This window comes from Manis pentadactyla, chromosome 9 (assembly GCF_030020395.1).
Source record: "Manis pentadactyla isolate mManPen7 chromosome 9, mManPen7.hap1, whole genome shotgun sequence".
In the NCBI taxonomy this organism is placed as follows: domain Eukaryota; kingdom Metazoa; phylum Chordata; class Mammalia; order Pholidota; family Manidae; genus Manis; species Manis pentadactyla.
Window position 1 is genome coordinate 120,158,090 of NC_080027.1, and position 19,093 is coordinate 120,177,182.

The 19,093-nt window shown below is 52.7% G+C and overlaps 1 protein-coding gene across 4 annotated transcripts in view; it reads left to right on the forward strand.

Annotated features, from left to right (window-relative positions):
* The first annotated feature begins 8,219 nt into the window (after positions 1–8,219).
* Positions 8,220–19,093, forward strand: part of PLXNA2 (plexin A2) — a 207,878-nt gene continuing 197,004 nt past the window's right edge. The window contains exon 1 of one of the 4 annotated variants that reach the window (XM_036912407.2): positions 8,220–8,876. The gene's annotated coding sequence lies outside the window, so the exon portion shown is untranslated. The remainder of the gene's footprint in view (positions 8,877–19,093) is intronic. The other 3 variants (XM_036912408.2, XM_036912406.2, XM_036912405.2) reach the window with 3 other exon arrangements.

A 19,093-nucleotide genomic window follows, 5' to 3' on the forward strand; every position in this document is an offset into this window, starting at 1 on the left:
CTCTCCAGCAAGAAAGAAAAAGAATGATTAAGGGGAAAAGAATAACTACAGCCACATTCATTTCAGCTCCACTGAAAGCACAGCAGGAGGAAGGAGCTGTGTTTGCCAAACTCTAGAAAGAGACACAATTGATGGGGGGCAGGTAGGAGGGAGAGCGAGGCAGTGGGTGGGAGATGAGGGAGGGGGTCCAGTGTTGTTTTATTCCCCCTAGAAGATATCGTAAATAATAGTGAGGTATAGTGCACAGAAGGGGAAATTACTCTGACAGGGCCCTTTTAGGGAGGAAAATGGAACTAAACACACGTGCCATTATTTCTGATCTTTCATTCAATTCCCCATTTACGTGGGGGCTCCCCGGAGCTGATGTTTCCCCTTTGCTGTCCTAAGTAGTCATTGACTGGAGCCGATCATTTCAAAAAATAACGGCCTGCAATTCTTCCATTGACATGATTAACACAGGGTAATAATTATTAGCCACTCCAAATACCGCAGAGCAGAGGGTGGCTGCCCGGCTGCCCAGGCTTTCTGAAGCCAGGAAAGTTCCCTGTAATTCCACCAGGGGGGGGTAATGTTCCTGAGAGACCAAAGCAGGCTTTCTGCTCTCTACCTTCTCCAGGAGGCCAGGAGCTGGGCCTCCCACGCCCTGGGCTTCCCCGACATCCCACGACCTTCTGGAACCACCAAAATGGGAATTCCACAAGAAAGTGAGGAGGCTGGAGCTCAAGGTGGGTGGAGGGAGAGAGGTGGATATAGGATGCCGGCTCATCCCACGCTCTTGGCCTTTGATGCGTCAGGAAATACTACTATCAGCTGAATGGATCAAAGGGGCTGGAGCCGCCCATGACTCGGGAAGATTCGTAACACCAGCCCTGAGCGAAGTTTATCAAAGGCAGGCAGAGAGAGACATCATCCCACTCGAGAGAATTCAACGACAAAACCCTATTTCTCAGCTCCTTCCCTGAATTACAGCCCCTTGGCAATTTTTTTAGGCACTGGGCGTTTTTAACCATTACAAGAAGGGTGTTTTGCGTCTAACGTCCTTCCCCGTTGCCCGGGGAGAGCCGGAATGATGGCGATACGTATGGCTGTGCCAGGAGACTGGCGCCTCATTCCTGCTCTCTGCAGACGGGAAACCAGCCTCCGGAGAGAGGAACAGCAGAGGCAGGATGAGAACCCAGGTTTCCAGACACCCAAGGGCGGGGGCAGGGTCCAACCTCTGTTTTTTGATGGAAATAGCAGTCTTTTCATTCAAATGTTGATTCGGGGTGAGTAGAAGCCATTCTCCAGAAAAAGGTTGCCGTAACCCCAGAGAAAATGGGGAAGAGACTCAGAAGAGAAGGACAGAAACGGAGAATTACTCTTGCTGATCTCATACGCTAGCCACATTATCCCACCGGAGGTATTTCACAACAGGAAGAGTAAAGAGCTTAATGTTAAACTGACTCTGAGAGGTAGGGTGGTCCTTTCTAGGAATTCAAAATTCAGAATACACAAAACAGTGTTTAAGTAGTTTTTCTCTGGCGGTTGTTCACTATTTCATGATGCCGGTGATGATGCAGTCTGATTCCTGTCTGCCAAGAGCTTATGCCTTCTCTGGATTTTTCTTCTTAGACCTCCATGGTTCATACCCTTCCCTAAATTTACAGCACTAAAGCAGGCACAGGAGTTTGTGCCTGGATGTCAGGGTATTTGATTTACTTAAGCGGTGTGTTTATTCTTGCATGGGGTGATGGACTTTACTCTCTGCCAGCCTCCTCAGGGCAGGCTCCCTACATCGAAGTCCTGGACCAGCCCCCACCTGTCTGGCTCGAGGCCTCCCAGACTCCCCCAGCCACGGCTCTGCACTGCCTCAAAGCAGACCAGACACAGGCCCCCAGGCCAGGTCAAGCTTTTCCAACCAACCCCTGTTCCTCACTCTTGTCACACATGGGCTCCGTTCCAAGGAGGGCCTGGCACTGTGTTAGGTACTCCAGGTATCAGCCAGGAAAGAGAAGCCGGAGGCTGGGCAAACAGAGGGAGGGCTTAATGTTCTGTCCCTGACGAGCTTGCAGTTCAAGGCAGGAAGAAATTCTTCCATTATCATTTTTGTCTTCCTTTCTCCCCTAATGAGGAGGCAATGTAAGTTCAATTCTGGGGGGCTTTGTAGGGCACAGATGCAATCAAGCAGAAGGCAGACCCGGGTGGTATGTGCCCCCTGCACCCTGTGGATTCCCACAAAGACCATATGTCCTGCTCCCTCTAAGGGGTGGGGACAGCACACATTGCGCACAATTATCCCATTATTTTGAAAGGCAGGCGTGTCCGTGGATGTGGTGTTGCGCAGGGCAGAGGTGATGTGAGCTAGTGGAGATTCGCTAGCTTCTTTCGTCTGGGCCAACTCTCATTGTTAAACACATACACCCTGCAAAATAGGGGAGAATTGAGCTCATTAGTATGATTGTTTATAATAATCGTGGTAACAATTACAACACACTCTCCTTTGTAACAGAAAAATGATATTCCTGGTCCACAGCAGAGCTGACGTTTTGCCGGACTCTAGATGAATCTGTAGGAGCTCTCTGGGCAAACAGGCTCCTGGTCACTAGCGGGCTGAGTTCTAAGAAGAGGAATGAAGCCCCGTGCCCCTTATTTCCTGGCATTGAAGGATGGACCCCCACACTCTCATCACTTTCTCCTCCTAGAAGGGGACAAAACTAGAGAAATTGAATGTCAGACAAAACTAGGTTCAGAATCTAACCATACCAACCTACTAGTGGGTGACCTTGGGACCAATCACTTGACTTCCTGGTCTCTAGTCTATGCATCTGTAAAATGGGGGGATTATATCTACCTCATAAGACTGACCTTGCTAGGATCAGGCGTCATATGGGTAGACCCCCAAGCACTGTGATTGAAACAGGGCGGGCACCCCATACAGCGTGGCACTCACCACAATATGATGAGAATTATAAGCAGCTGAAGGAAAGGTGTCTGGGACCTGGACAAAATGCTTGCTTCCTATTGGTCCTGAGGTTTCTCACCTCAGCATTGTCCACCCTCACTCACTCCCACCCTAGAGGCTCTGGTGTGCCTGCGCACCAGACACAGAATCTCAGAAAGCCTGGCCGCCCAGTTCCCACTGAGGTACTGAGAGCAATAGCCATCCAGCACAGGCTGGGCCACCGAAGCCAAGGAGGCCAGCACAAGGCTTCCTGGCAAGTGAGGGCTTCCCAGCAGAGAAGGACCTCAAAAATGCATTTTCATTAAAACATCTCAGGCAGTGAGGGTTCATGCCCATCTGATTCTTGCACAATTGAGGGGTGTTCTCTGCAGCACCCCAGCCATTCCTGCTCTTCTCTGCCTACCTGGGAGGTATGGGTGTGTGGGTGTGGACTGCCCAGCAATGAGTACCAATTCCAGCATGGATGGGCTTTGTGGTTCCATGCAGGAAGCTAACCAGACAGAATCTCTTTGGGTCTGTAGCATTTTCCAGCGGAGGCATGGGAGACAAGGAAGGATCCCAAGGTGATGGGGAGACAATGCAGCCACCCCATAAGCCAAGGGGTATATCTGAATGAGCCCAGATGTTTTTCCCTTGAAAACTGAACAAGAGAATGAGCTGTAGTTAGAGCAGTCAAGAAGCAGGTGTGAGTCTGGGAGGAACTTTGATTTTAAGGTACATCCCCATGCGTTTGGATAATGCTTTTGGATACACAGCCAGTATCCTGTTGGATTCTTGTGAAGCAGAGTATGCGAGGTAAGGGGCATCATTTTTCCACTTTAGAAATGAAGAAATGGAAGCCGTGAGAGACGTAACCAGGGATTACATGACCAAATAGGTAATATCTCCTTTTCTGGAATCTCTTAGGAAAAATAAGGGAGGCAGGCTCTTTCTCAGACCCTCAGGGCTAGGCACAGAGCAGAGCAAGGGCCACGGGCCAAGGCCTTCAGCCAGCCCTCCCCTCCACGCCCAGAGCCTATAGCCCGCACTCTCTCCATGCTGCCTCCTTACCTTGTACAGGCAGGGTTCTTGCAAATTGTCCCATGGGCCTGTTTAAGTAGGTTTAGGGCTGCAGCTGGCTAGGCCTCAGAGTGAATATTCTCTGCCCAGAGCAGCATCCGAGATAGAGGGAAGGAGGGAGAGTTAGAGAAAGAGGGCGAGGTATACAGGGACATCAGCTCTGCTCATGGGAGGTTTAGTGAGAAAGAAGTGAAATCCCGCCTTGTTTGATCTGGATCCTTAGCAGGCTTGTTACTGTTTAAAGTGCACAGGAAAGTGGGATTTGTGAAGGGATGAGGGGAGGAGAGAGGAGGGTGACATCTTTATGAATGGTGCTGAGAAGCCTGGAGCAGGTGTCCATTGCCAAGTCCCGGGCCCCCGTTCCCACTGCCTGGCCTGCCCCTCCTGCCTCCCACAGTTCTCCCTCCATTCACAGGACTTGGCCCACACACTCCAGCCTGGCCCATCAGACCATCCCTTTGTTCCCAGCAGTGTGGGGGGGAGAGGAGGCTGTTGTGTCAGCGCTGTGGCTGCCTGACAGTGTCTGCTGGGTGAAGGTGAGGTACGGGGTGAGGGACAGAAGGGCCTTGAAAGGCCAAAGTCTCAGGGTCATGGCAAGTGAAAGATGCCACGCGTCTTAGGGCAGAGACGGATGGAGTTGGTGGTGGCATCACTAGCTTTGGGAGCTGGATGTGAGCCTGGTAACAGACGATGCACCACGCGGAGACCTCCCGTTGCCACTGGCCAGCATTCGCCTGCTCCGCTCCCCACCACAGGGCCAGGCACACAGCCCTCCATGCCCAGCCTCCAGCCCTTGGAGACACACACACCCTCAGGCCGCATTCCCATGCTGAAAGCTGGTGGCTTGCCACCCCCACCTCTGAAAGGGAGCCGACTTAATGCTGAAAGCCTGCCAAAGTGTGGCTGGCTTCCAGCACCAAAAATACCTCTGGAGATCTGAGGGGCTACCGTACTGGCAACTACCTGTGGGGCTGGAGCTGCTGCTCTGACAGGCAGAGGACTTCCTTTGTGGACTGGCTGGTTGCCCAGTTTGAGCCTATTCTCCCCCAAAGTCTATGGCTCACTTTCAAGGGCTTGAGGAGGCCTGCTCCTCCAGACTGGCCCTCTGAAGGAGAAATACTTATTTTCTCCCAGGAAACATTCATCCCTATTCTAGATGGCTGGTGCCCTGTTCTCTCCCACTTCTCTACCCTCTTCCCCAAGTCACCAATCTAGTGACAAACAAGAGGAGGCCTGGAACCCAGGATAACAGTGCAGCAGCCACAGATGGCTTTACACAGGTGAGGTTCCAGGACAGCTGCGGCCAGTGCAGGTGGGTGGAGTAGGGTGGGGGAGAACCCTGTTGAGCTTACCAGGATTTTCCAAAGATAAGGATTTGGTATAAGACAAGTACATCTCCATCCACCCATCCATCCATCCATCCATCCATCCATTCATTGGATAAATATGTGTTAACTACTCACTACTTGCCCAGAGCTGTGCTGGGACGTGGCCACCCCTCCTGATAGAAATGAAAGTGGACCCCAAGCTACTGGCCAAGGCTAGGGGAGCCCCTGGGAGGTATGGATTTGACATCACTGGACCAGAAGAGGAAGAGGGCCTCAAAAGCCCAACAGAAACCAGAAACCTCAAGTCTCTGAAAGACATAGACAAATTTGAGTGTATGGAGCCTATTAGCATGATTTCTTTAAAAATATGTGTGGAAGAGATAATCATGCAGCATACACAATTCCATTAAAGGAGGATATCTTATAAATTCACTCTTAATAAATAGTATTTGTGGAATGAATGAATGAATATCCAGTGATCAGAAGGATGTGGTTCTTTGAGCACCTTTAAAGACCAAAGGCTCATAAAGATTGCCTTTGCCTCAGAGGATGTTATATCTAAATACAAATCATGAACCTGAGTTGTCCTTTTTGTTTAATTCCTATGATATACTATTATAATTATGTGCATAACTAATAAGATCCATATTTGTTCTAACTTTATTAGAACTAAAAATATGAATGAATCTTTCTGTTTTAATGATATTATTAATTCTTCTAACCTTTCTATCCATATATCTGTTTTAATTCCTTCGGCTGTCAGAGACTGAAGGTAGAAATTCCCATCTTACAGATGGACAAATGAGGCCCAGAGATGTTAAAGGTGCTTCATCCACAGTACCTCCCAGTAGACCAGGTTAGTGTCCTTCCCATTACTGATCTCAAGCACCCCCATGCCAAACTCAGACCATGTTCAGGGGCATGTGGAAACGGGTACACTGTGTCTGCTGCCTGCAATGCGTTCTTCTGCCTCTCTTCTCTCTCTTCCTCTCTTTGCATGAGAAGCACAGGGGAGGCTGAAAGTGAAGGATGGGTTACATGGAGGAGTCTGTTTCATTTTATCCTTCCTGGTTCTTCATCCTAGGATTTATTTCTGGTCCACAGGTGGGGGAGGTGGTATTAGCAAAGTATCTAAATTTTATTAAATTCTTTATAATCTTCCCAAAAATGTGATTCAATTGAGGCATGGGGAGAAGATCTGACCTCTGCTGGGGGTCACATAGCACTTGATTTAGAACCAGAAGGTCTTGGTTTTTAGCTTCAAGTTTTATCAGTTAGATATTTCTGACCTACCGCTGGTTGCCTTGGGTGTAGCTGGCTCCATGAACTGAACAAATGGGAAAAATGTTCCAAAAGCTTCTAGTATCTTCTTCAAATCATATTCCTTAATAAATATTGGTTTATATTCAGTCTACCCAGAGATGAGAGAGTAGGCAAGACTGGATAGGGAGACAAGTTCTACTAATAAAGAGAAATAAATAATAATATAGGGTGACTTATGATAATTGCCTGGAGGGGTGCCAACAATAAAGGCTAAAGAGGCTGGAATAAAAAAGCAAGTATGGATCAGGGAAGACAGCTTCGATTCTTTGTAGCTCCACAAGACACAACCAGGAATAACCCGTGCAAGTCACACGGACACTAATTTCAGCTAATTAACAATGAAAGAACTTTGAAAGAATCAACACATTTCTGTACATGAAGTAAAGCCTAGATTTTCCCCCCAATACTGTATTGCATGAACGATTGTGCAAGACTACGGGTGAGTCTAAATTTATTTTTCCTTTTTGAAGGCTCCACCTGCTCTTGAGAATTTCATGCGACTTCCTTCAGGGTTTCGAGATTCGTCTTTCCCCCGTTTAGACCTCTGAGGACTGTGGCCACGAGAGGGCGGTAGAGGGAGTTTATCAGAATACTTGGCCGTGTTGAGTAAATTCGCGTGGGCTCTAATCGCGAGCAGGGACTACGCCGATCCTGCGAACTCGCTGGGGTCTAGCCTGCAGGCCTCTTTTGGAAAGCCGCGTCCAAAGGCTGCGGTGGCACGAAGACTCTATATGGCACGGAATTAATGGTCGTAAAGGCACCGAGGCATTGCCACCTGGAATCCAGAAACCTCTCACCGTAGGTCATTAAAATAAGTTACCTTACCGCCACCTCTCCGGGTCCTGCCAGGCCGCCTCCCTGGGTCTGGTTGCAGAAAGCTCCCCTCCGCTCCCTCCACACCAACCCCCTCCTTGCCACATGCCCAGGATCCCTAATCAATCTGGCAACTTGAGATGCAGAGTAAGGCTTATCTTTGCATTATGAAAATAATAATAACAACTTCAAACCTCATCTGACAGCTTTTTGGCTTTCTGGAATTCACGAGCAGAGGAAATTTGCTCCCACAAATTCCCGAGACCGCCCCCCCCCCCTTAGCCTCCTCAGGCCGGTTCCTCCACACACACCCCTCACTCAGAGATGAACAGGGAGGTGTGCGGGGTGTGCGCGGCGACGGGCGGTGCTCGGGGCAGGGGAGCCCACGACCCCACCGACCCCCGCCGCTCGCCCCGGGGGCTCCGCCGGCTGCGCTCGCAAAGCCTCCCCCCGAATCCCCAGGCCCTGGCAGGATTCTCGTTGCCCCCCTGGGCCACTGAAGGGGGCCGGTGGGTCTGGGCCGAGCGGGACGCAGGGCCCGCAGCCCGGCGGCCGCCGATGCCAAACCTGCCTCTTCTTTGTTGACAGCTCGCGGAGGAGGAAGTCTGCGCGCGCGGGGCGGGGGCGAGGTGGCTGCCGCGGGCGGTGCCGGCGGCGGGCGCGGACCCGCCTGGGCGGGCGCGGCCGGCGGCGAGGGGGTTAACGCGCGCGGCCTCTATGATAATGAGCTGCCTGCTAATATAGGGAGGCCGCGCGGAGGGCTCCGCCGCCGCCGCGGGAGCAGGAGCTGCCGGCGCAGCGGCGTCCGCGCCAGACGGGAGCGGGAGGCGGCCGAGCGCAGTTGCTGGGAATTTTCCGGCCGGGAGGGCGCGCGATCCAGAGCGAGACCCCGCGAGCTTGACAGCGGCGGGGGGCGCGGGAGCCGCAGCGAGCGAGGCACACCTCGAAACAGACCCAGCAGAGCCCGGATCCGGGAGGAAATGGGACTGTGAGCGGCGCGGGGAGCACGGAGGGAAGGAAGCGCCGCGATTGCTGATGTCAGAGGAGCCCGGAAAGTCGCGCTGGAAAAATCTGAAGACAGCCGGGGCTCCGCTGCTTCCCGAGGAGGGACACCGCCGGCCACCCCCACACGCGCCCGCGGCGCCTCCGGGTCCCCCCCCGCGGGCCGGCGACAGCGCGCGGCGGGGCTGCTGCGGGGCGGCGGCGGACCGAGGGGCGAGCGGACCGGAGGCCGAGGGGCCACTTCGGGAATACAGATAAGTGGCCGGTGGCCGGACGTGGGTCTTAATGAAGCTGGACTCCATGTGGATTTGCTCGTCCCGGTGACTGCGCGCTGCGGGCCGCGAGAGGGGCAGCCGCGGCCGAGGCGGACCGCGCGGGAGCGGAAGGACAGACCGACGCCGCCCAGCCGGGTAAGCGGCGGCGCCCCCCGCCCTCTCCCCGAGCTCGCTCGCTGCCCACGGGGGCTCCTCCCGCGCGCGCCGCTCTGGGGTCCCGGCCCCAGGTCCCCGGGCTCGGCGGCGGCGGCGGCGGGCGGGCTGGGCCACTTTCGCGGGCCGGAGCGCGGCGTGGCGCGGGGGCGCGCCGACTCGGAGCCGCTGCCTGCCGCCGCGGGGCTGCCCGGCGGTGCCCCCCGTTCCCCGGCCGCCGGCTGCGGGCGGCCGCGGTGCGCCTCCGCCGCGCACCTGCCCGGCACTCTGCGGCTTTGGAGAGCGCGGGGCGGCCGGGCTGTCCCGGGAGCTGGAGCCCAAAGCGGGCCTCAGGGGACGGCGAGCAAGACAGCGCAAGGCCACTGTGGCCAGCGCTGAATTTGGGGGCGTTCAGTCGGGTTCCGGGGTCTGGCTGCCGCTGGCAGTTCCCATCGATCAAGGGACTTGGGAATCGGAGGGGAATGCATCCGTCGCGCGGGTTCCAGAAGGCTCGGGAGCGATTCCAAGGCACTGAATGAGGTTCAGTGCCCCATGCCCCCTCTCCTCTGTGTGCCCTCGCGGTGGAGCACCCCTCAGCACCGTCCTCGGTGGGACGCTCGCAAAAGGTTGGGAGCTAAAGTAGGAGCTTGCAGAGGGTCCCAGAGGCTCTTTATAAACCATTTGAGGCTATTTCCCTCCATGTGCTCCTCCTTGCCCCACCCCACAAGTGCTGTAGCGATCTAAGAAAATACTAGCTCCTTATATCCATCCCACGGGTAGTCTCTGTTAATACGAATCACGGTCTGGATGGGTAAGGGGCGTCACCAGAAACTGCCATTCCAGGTCCCTGACAAACGTCCACCTGTTTGGCATGGCCCTTGCTCTAGAATCTGCAACTCCACTCTGAATGATAGAGAAAATTGGGGATGGGAGAGCAGAGCTGAGTTAAGACTTGGGGTTCTGGGTCAGTTTAAGAGTCTAAAAACGAGAGCCCCAGGAGGTAGGCAATGGAAATCTGATCAGGTCTCGTGTGGGAACCTGAGAACCTAGGGTAACAGTGGCATACCAGTAGTGGGCACGCACGGGACTTAAGGAACAGCACCAGTGTCGGTTGCCAACTATAGCTTGAGGCAGTGGCTTGGGGGTCCAGCAGCTTGGAGGAGGAACCCTCAAAAATCTGGGGACCCATTCAGCCCCTTCAGTTCATGAGCAAAACGGACAAGGATTATGAGCTGCGAACTAAAATGAGTATCTGGGCTGGGCTGGACACTTTGGGAGCAGGAGTGAGGGCGGGCTCTCCCCCCCCACCCCCAACAATAGCAGGCTCCTGTCTTGCTGGGCTTCTTTCCCAGATCTTGAAACTTCACTCTTCGCTCAGGGCAGGCTCTGGATTCTGGGGCCTTCGACAGAGTGACAGAGGCCGCGGGGGAGAGAGAGCTCTGGCTGGAAAAATTCAGCTATTCCTAATTGAAATGCACAACTTTTGTGCAGTCACCCCAGAAAGCTCCTGGAGTTGCTAGTTGCCCTCTCTCCTCTGACCTCCCAGCAAGAAGAGAGAATTCATTAACTTCCCCCTCACCTCACGCAGCAGTATTTGAACTAATTACCTGTGATCTCTCCCCCTTGGCCTAGGGGGTGGGGGGGTGGGGGGGTTGGAGGAGAGAGGGTAGTGAGCCAAGGAAACGGAGAGAACAATCTGTCAAAATACCCAAGCACCCTAGTGAGCTATTTTTTCTTCTTCTGCCTGGCATCTCTTTTTCCTTCTTCTGCCTGGCATCTCCACCTTTCACCCCAATCCTTCCTCCTCCCAGAACTTACCCTGGCTGCCAGCATTAGCTGAAAGAACCAGCCCCCCTCCATTCCCCAGCCACCCCTCTTCAGGGACCTGCTGATAAAGGGAGGGCTAGGCAGACCGCCCTGTCTGCTCCCTTTCTGTCCTCAGCAAATTGCATTAGGATGGGGCAAATTGGCTGGCAGAGCAGTTAAATGGAAATGACGTTTGGAGTGATGAGCGGTGGAGATGCTGCTGAGGATCCAAAGTGGATAAAACACTGGATGGTCTCCTGTGCTCCGGGACCACGGGGCCTGGCAAGGGAATCCCACCTGGTCCTTCTCTTTGACAGGACAGGATGGGGTACCTGGCAGCCTGGTGTGGTGGGCAGCGGTGGCTGGTTGGCCTTTCAGCCCAAGTCTAAATGAAGAGTAAATGATGGTGGCTCCCGTCCACTATTCTGAAGAAACCATGTCATGCCAAGGTTGGTGGCTTCCCTTTGACCTGGCCTGAATACCTACCCCTGTCCCACAAGCGCCCTCCAACCCTCTTGACCATCAAAACTTGCAGATGTGAGTGTCCAAGTCCATCATCTGTTGTACTGGGATCTGTACTTAAAATGAGGTTACATGGGAAAGCCTCAAAGAGCAACTACTTCAGTACTAGGCCCATTTTCCATTTACACATATTTCTGATGAATCCGTTGATTTTTATTTCACGAGCAAGTTGCAAGGAAACACATGAGCGGGAGGGGAAACCAGTGACACAGGTAAATATACGAGGCAGCAGCTGGCAGCAGCCTAAACTTGCCAGTTCAGGTACTATGAAATATTTATGGTGCTGGAGTTGGCACTGTTTGGGGATTTTATAGACTCTATCCTGCCTCTTTTCGATGCCACCCCAAAATATGGGGTTTGGTGTGGGGGCAGGTGATTCCTGTCACCAGCAGCAACATTCTCCTCCCCACCCCCCAACCCAGCTGTCTCCCTGCATTGCCACACAGCTGTCCCTGCACACATAGACGGGCCCAATATACTTCTGTCCATCATGGCAAATGGAGAGGCAGGGAGCTTCAAGCCAAGCCCCCCACCCTGCCCCCATTCTGATCATAAAGAGCCTGGAGCATTGTGTTACAGTCTGTTAACTACAAATAATTCAGGACCGTCTACAGGCAAACTGGTAGAAACAGGCTTGGAGACGCTAGAGTTTTACAGCTCTTGTGCACACCCCGCCCCTTTCACGACCACCCTCACCCAGAGGCAGTCTGTTATCAATTCATTATATGTGAATATTCTGTTTCTCCCCTTCACATATGCTCAGTTCAAACAATGATGAATGGAACCAAATCCCTTATGGGAAACAGTTTTTTCACTTAGTTACAAAGATTTCATGCTTGATTAGAGTAAATGAGGGGTGGGTGTGCATCCACTTCTTTTTTGGTCTTTTCTAAAGGTGAGCGCTGTGGAGACAGACACACGGTTCTTCCCTGGGGTCAAAAGGCTGGTCCCAAGGCACCCTGGGTGAGGGAGGGACGGTAGGAACAGGATCCCCCCCTTTCTCCCCCACTTAGCCCTCAGGCTCTCTGGGGCCCCATTCCCTGGCATCAGGACATATGGAATCTCCGCACTGTTCCATCTGGAATTTGAGGGCAGAAACAGAGGCGAGAAAGTTCTTTGTTGGGGAGCAGGGTCCCTACTAGGTAAGAGTGTACAGGGAGAGGAGGAAGGGAGGGTGAAGGCTGAAAGAAAAGGCTAAGGCCTGAGCAGCTCCAAAGTTCTACTCCTGCAGTTAGTTAACCATTAACCCCTGCCCTGCCCTGGCCCTATCTCCCCTTAGGAAACCCAGGGACCAGCAGGTGGGCCCTGTCGTCTCTATCCTCAGCTGGACGTTTGCTGTGCCTCCTCTCCCTACCTCCAGCCCCATGCTCAACTGGCCCCCACTCCCTCTTTCCCCCCCTCTTCCCTGGAACTGGCACTCTCTGCCCACTCCCTGCCAGCTGTCCCTTCACCCTGGCATTGCCAGTCGTTTTCATGGCAGGATGCATGAGGGACCAGGAAGCAGACAGGGTGATGCTGGGGAGAACTGATGGAGTGAAGCAAGCTGGCTTCACACTGGATTCCAGAGCTGGAGGTCCAAACTCAGTTTATAGATGGCTTCAGGCATATATATTAACCCACGAGGCCTGGGTTTGCTTGGAGGGTGGGGATAGATAAGGGGAGTTTGTGTCAAAGTTCCATTCCCTCAAGTCACCCCCTGACTGTCCTGGTGCTTCTCTCTATGCTCCGGCTTAGGGTCCCTCCCTATTGTGGCCCCCTGAGCTTAGGCCATCGGGCCCGACACCTTGTCAAAGCATTTCCAGCTCAGCAGACATGGTGTCCTGAACTTCAGAAATCCCAGCAGAAGGACCAAAGATGCAGAGCAGGATGCAGGGGCAGAGGCACACGTGGGAAGACCCAAGTCAGGGTGTAGGACCAGACGCAGATAACCGGAGAGAGGCGGGGTGACAGAAAAGGAAGGTAAAGAGAGAGAGACTGACAGTGGGAATGGGGCAGAAAGTGCTGAGAGCACACCGTGCAAGCACGTGGGAAGGAAGAGTCCAGGCCAGGCAGAAGGGAGCTCTTTCCAGTCTCTGGGGCAAAGGGAGGCTCCATCTGGGAGGCAGCGAGAAGCTGAAGTAGCAGGTTATTTCCACTAGAGGGGACTCTTGAAAACCAGGCTTGGCCCTAAAGAGTGGTGTTTGTGTTTTTGTGTTTTTGTGTGTGGTTTTATTTATTTATTTTTTTAAGGATAAGAAAAATAAATAATTGAGAAGATGAGATATATTAGAAACTCCCAGCTGTCACTGCGTCAGCAGGGCCCTGTGACCAGTGGGACCCCTGGGTCTGGAAGGTTGCTGGGGAACGGGAAGCATGAAGTGGTGGTGCCCGGTTGTGGCCGCCCAGGGAGAGGCCTGCCCACACAGGGTGCATCTGCAGGTCAGAGGCAGGGAGCAGGGCTGCATCCTTAAGCTAGCGGGCAGTCCAGTCTGTTGGCTGGCCCGCTAAGAGGCTCTTGCCTCTCCTTGTCAGCAACAGAAGTTTCTGGCCCATCCCCAAGGCACTTTCTCATGCCTTCCCTTCTTCCAGCTCCCTAAATGTAGATTTTCGAAACCCTCTCAAAGGTGGTGGCAAATTTGCTCCCCAGGAGACTTTTTTAAAAAGACTGTTCAGGAACTAAATGCATGTCAACACCGTATCACTGATTTGATCTTGGTCTTCAAATTCTCAGTGGGAGCCTTTCTCTGAATTATAATTCCGCCTTTCATTTCAGTGGAGGACGATATGGAGAGAGAGCAGAGTCCAGACGCTTTTCTCATCCGAGGAGATAATAGGTGTCTAACAGAGGTGTGCATAAATATTAAAGTTTTGGATGGGCAGGGGGCCAGAAAGTAGCATCTCTTCAGATCTGGTATCAACCTCTGATATTTTAATCTTGGCTTCCCTTTGGCTCAGATTGACCTGGGGCCAAGAGGGGAGGGGAGAGAAAAGAATAAAGCAAAACAAGATAAATGTATCTTGGTATGAAAGTTTAATCCTACTTTTCCTAGGCTTAAATTACTTTCAGTATGAAAGATAAAAGGCAATGAAGTTGCCCTAGGAAAGTTCAACTTGTCTTTGAGAAGACAGAGGAGGAGGGGCCCCAGGGCTCCAGTGAACAGCCCTGTGAGGGAACCTCTCTCCCCTGCACCCCTCGCTCCCCGCAGCACACGCCTGTCTCTCTAAAGCTCTGAGAGGGACAGAGGCTCCCCACCGTGCTTCCCTGCACTGTCTGGGGAATTAAACTCCCAGATGTTCCCTTCTTGTATTTCAACAGCCTCCCTTCCCACATTAGGTTCTGGTTTGGGTATGGGGGGGACAAGAAGACTGAGGGCTGAAAGAAAACAGCCCTCCCTCCAACTTAAATCTTCAGATTTGAATTGTTAACACCCCACTTCTTGGCCTGGTGCTGAACCAAATAGGAAGACTCTGAGAGCAGGAATTGGACTCATTTAAGCAAATAGAAACTGATCACTTATGTAGTACTAGGAACATAGTAGCGCCTAGTACAAAGATGAAAAAGTAATAGATCCTGCCTTCAAAAACTTACATTATCCTTGAGGGGGGGAGGATAATTAAAAGCCAGGGACCCTCAAAGAACTTTTGTATAAGGCAGAATGGAGTTAACAGTATGCTGGGTGGTCGGAAGGAGCAAAGGCACAGAAGCTCCTGGAAGCTTTTGCTGTAGTCAGTGGAAGAAGGGATGGATTTCCAGGCGAGAGTCCCAGGTGCCTGAGAACTTCACAGTTTACTGTCGAGAATGACTAAGCCTCATTCTTCAGCCTCCTGGAACTACCCCTAACCATTTTATTTTTCTCATTCTCCTCCATGGATTTTAAACTGACAACACTGTAGTTTTCTATTAGTCAACATCCTAGAGCAAGATCTCCACCTTGCAGAGTCCCGAGGGGTTTTTACCTTGTATTCTATGTAAATTGCATCCCTTTCCGGTCTCCTGGAGCTAGCAATGCGGAGGCTGGTGTGGTTCATCAGGAGATACTATTACTCATCTGTATGCACATGTAAGTGTCTAGAATCCTGCTGTTAAGTCACCCACTCTTATCTGAATGAACTTGTTAAATGGATCCACCAAGAGAAAAAATTTCGGATTTTACCTCTACACCTCGTCTGGGCAGAAGAGCCTACTACCCGTGCCACCTCTGCCGTATGTTTGCTACCTGGAGAAAGAACCACTCTCTTTTAAAGTTTCTGTGCAGAAAAAGGCAAAGGAGGATTGATGGAGGGAGGTTTAAAGGAAGCAGATTTCAGCTCAACCCAAGAACTTTCTCTAATCCTATGGTGGAAGGTAGTGTTCTTCTTGCTCCTTGAAATGTTCAAAACAAATCTGGGTTTGGGGAGACGCTGCACTAGAATGGACAGAACTCGGGAGAACTCAGGGGTCTGCTTGGGTTTAAAGCTTGGGCTTTAAGAGATCTTAGAACCTCTTGAAAGTCTGTGCTTTCAAGAAATATATAGAGTGTGTGTGTTTGTGTGTGTGTGTGTATGTATATATACACAGACACATGCATGTTTCCAAAGAGAAGGAGTTTATGACCCCCACCAAATGTAAAGACCCGCTAGACTCTAGTGTCTAGGGCTTTTTACTAGCCTCAGTTTCAGCCTTCTGCTCCGGGGTGGAATGGGGGCTTCCAATGAGGAGCTGTAACTCCAGCACCTGCCCCATGTCCCAAAGCAGTAGTCACCTCACTCTGACTAAACAGGAGAAATCTAGGGACAATACGGCCTCAGAATGTCAGGGGAACCCAGGTGTTGTAATTGCTGTGCAACTAGAGACTTGTTGCAGCACCTCTCTGGACAGGAGGCAGGGCAGAGGACTCCTCCCTTTTAAGGGGGAGAAGGTGGAAGGCTCAGGAGGAGGAGAAGCATGGGTAGAAAACACCCTGCTTGCCCTGCAAAGGCTGGAGGACCAGTGAGCAGACAGAAGTGGCAAGAAGGGGATGTTGCCACTTTGAAGTGGTTTCCTGCTTCATAAAAGCGAAAGGCCTGGGCTGGGCTGGGTAAATATTACGTTGGCCTCTGACCTCTCACCTCGCCTGACTGTTCCCCAGGCTTCCCATTTTTCCTCTGAGCAACAAGGAGCCCTGAGGGAGAAGAGCCTGTTTTGTGAACTTTGGGGTCCTCTGTAGGAGCCCTGGCCAAAGCCAGACAGGAAGGCCAAGCCCCTCCCCTGCCCCCAGCCAGGAGAGCCCTCCTCTGGGTCAGGAGGCTCTACGCAGTCTCCGCTCCAGCTTGGTGGTGGTGCTGGTGTTTTCCAGGAGAGAGGAGGTCAGGACTTCACAGTCCCCTGATGAGTGGCCCCACACTCTCCGGCCCCCTCGACCTTCCTGACATTAATTCCTTCTCTAGAATTAAACGCCACACCACCAGGGGTTCAGTATGGCAAACATGCGCCTGAAGTTTACCCGGAAATTAACAAAATTCGAGCTGCTGCCCCATTCTGAGTGGCCCCCAGGGTGTGAAGCCTGTCAGCTTTCTGGGCTAGCGGATCCCGCTGTGAGAGACTTGGAGAAACGGTCAGGACTGCGTGTGGAGCTGGGCAGACACACTCCCGGCACCTGCGCGGGGCCCGTAGGAGGGGTCAGAGCAGATGGTCTGGTGTCAGAAGAGTCCTGACGCGGGGCCGCGAAGGGCCTTCCTCACACCCATAGCTCCTGCCTCTTCCTAAGCGATTTCTCACCTCCGCCCAGGGCCTGCCCTCCATCTGCTCCCTGCTCTTGGGAGGGAGACAAGAGGGAGCCGCAGGCGCCCTGGGGGAGTTGGCTCCGGCCGCTTGCCCAGCGCCTCGATTTCTCCATCTGTACAGTGGGAAGGAATGCTTTTCATGGTTACCCAGGTACCCTCACTTGCCCCTGTTTCTGGAACCAGGTCTGGGAAGATGTTTAGGAGGTTTGGAAAAATGTCAGTTGTTGCAAAACATGCAAAACTATTCTAAAATTTAGAGCAGAATAAAACCAAGCAAAGTATATTTCTCTTCTCTCCCCCTGGATTTGTTTGGAACTTTCTAAGGAAAATAAGGGTAAAGAATGTCTGTGGGCTCAAGGTTTTTATATAGAAAAGTAGATAAAAGGCTGAGACTCAGTAGCACCTGGAAACTAAAAGGGAAGTCAAAGGTGATCCTGGCATCCGGGCCCACATGCACGGCTCATGGTTAGCATTGAACCTGTGGGGCTGCGATTTGAATTTTGAATTTGCAGCCCTTGGGGTTTGGCGCCAGCAGCACCAAGAGTAGAGATGAGCGGTACTGTCTGGAACTGGTAAGCTGGCATTTTTCTGGGAGTCAGCCTCCCATGGCAGGGCAGATCTCGTGGGCCTCTAGCTGCCTAGCTGCAGTAAGGCTTGCATCTCTCCTGCAGAGCTCCTTGGAGCATAGCAATTAATGAAGCAGACCCAGAACACAGAGCATTCGCAGTGGCCGAGTCCCAGAGCCCATGCAGGACCTGGATTAGATCCTTGGCCGGTGCTAATCATTGGTCAGAACATAGCAGGATGTCAGGTGACATGCATCAGCGGCCTTCTACTCACCCAGGAAGTGCCCCCGGGGCCTCTGAAGCATAGGCACCTTGTCCCTTGTTGGGAGTGCAGAGCTTGGGAAGGGAGCTGAGGGGAGAGAGCACCGTGCATTCGGCGGCACTGCCTGAGAGCCAGCTGTGGCCGTGCGTGTGACAGGTGTTACGATTTTCCTTTCCAAATTATTATTAAGAAAACAGCTTGAATTACAAAAGAAATAGGTGTTCTACATGAAATACTTGGGAAATGTTTCTGAGTATTTGCTAGCAGGCAGCTCATACCCCAGGCCCACATAACAGATGGGAAACCCAAGTCCCAGTGGGGTGAGTGGGTGGCCCTGCATCACACAGCGAGTGGCCACTCACTGCTCCCCATTTGTGAGCAGTTTCGTTTGCCCCAGCCTAGCCCAGGGCTCTCTCTTGAACCGCCCACTTAGCCACCTTCTCTTTTTAGTCTCTTGCTCCCCAACTCTGTCCTTCTCTGGTTTGAGCAGGCACACAGCCCCTGGTGGGGCAGTGCTCCCTGGAGCCCCGACCTCTTGATTCCCTGCCAGCCCGCTGGCCCTTGGACACACAGACTGCCTCGCCATGGCACTGGGCAGTGCGGTGTAGAAAGGCTCACTCTCTCAAACAGCTCCCACCAGCTGTCCTCCATCTTCAGCAAGCCTTGCTATTTGCACAGTCAATGGCTCTGGCAAGGCCAAGCCGCCCCTCCCTCCGGAGAGGCGCGCTGTGGGCACTGTTTGTGTTTCGGTCTCTATAGACTCAGCATTCACAACTTGAAGAGGCTGAGACAATGACCCGAGCAGCTGCCTGCAGGCTGCTGGCTGGGAGGCTGCCGGGGGGAGAGAGGCGGAAGCGTTGGACCAGCCAGGGTTTGCCCACCACGCACCTGTGAGTTCTCTCAAGCAGCCAGGACCCACCCAGAGGGAATGAGAGGGGAATTGGGATCCAGAGGACCTGGTCCAGGCCACCTGATCGGCTTCTGCCACAGGGCCCCAGCTTTCTGGGCCAAGGTCTCTACCAGCTGTGTAGTTTCTCAGGGCAGGGAGGAGAAAGAAGCAGCTATTTCCGGCCTCAGGACGGGAAGAGGTGGAACACTTGTCCAGGTGGGGAAAAACGGGATGCTTCACCAGGATCCTGCCCACGTAACAGAAAGATCTATTATTACCTGCAAGGAGACCGAAACTGGTGCAACATAATGTAATTTGATTGAACAAATGTTTATTGACTTCTACTGTGTGCCAAATATTATGGGAAGAAGGCAGGTTACTGTCCAGGCTTTTGAAGAGCTTACAATATGGCACGGGAGAAAGGGAACACACACAGATAATGGTCACACAGGTG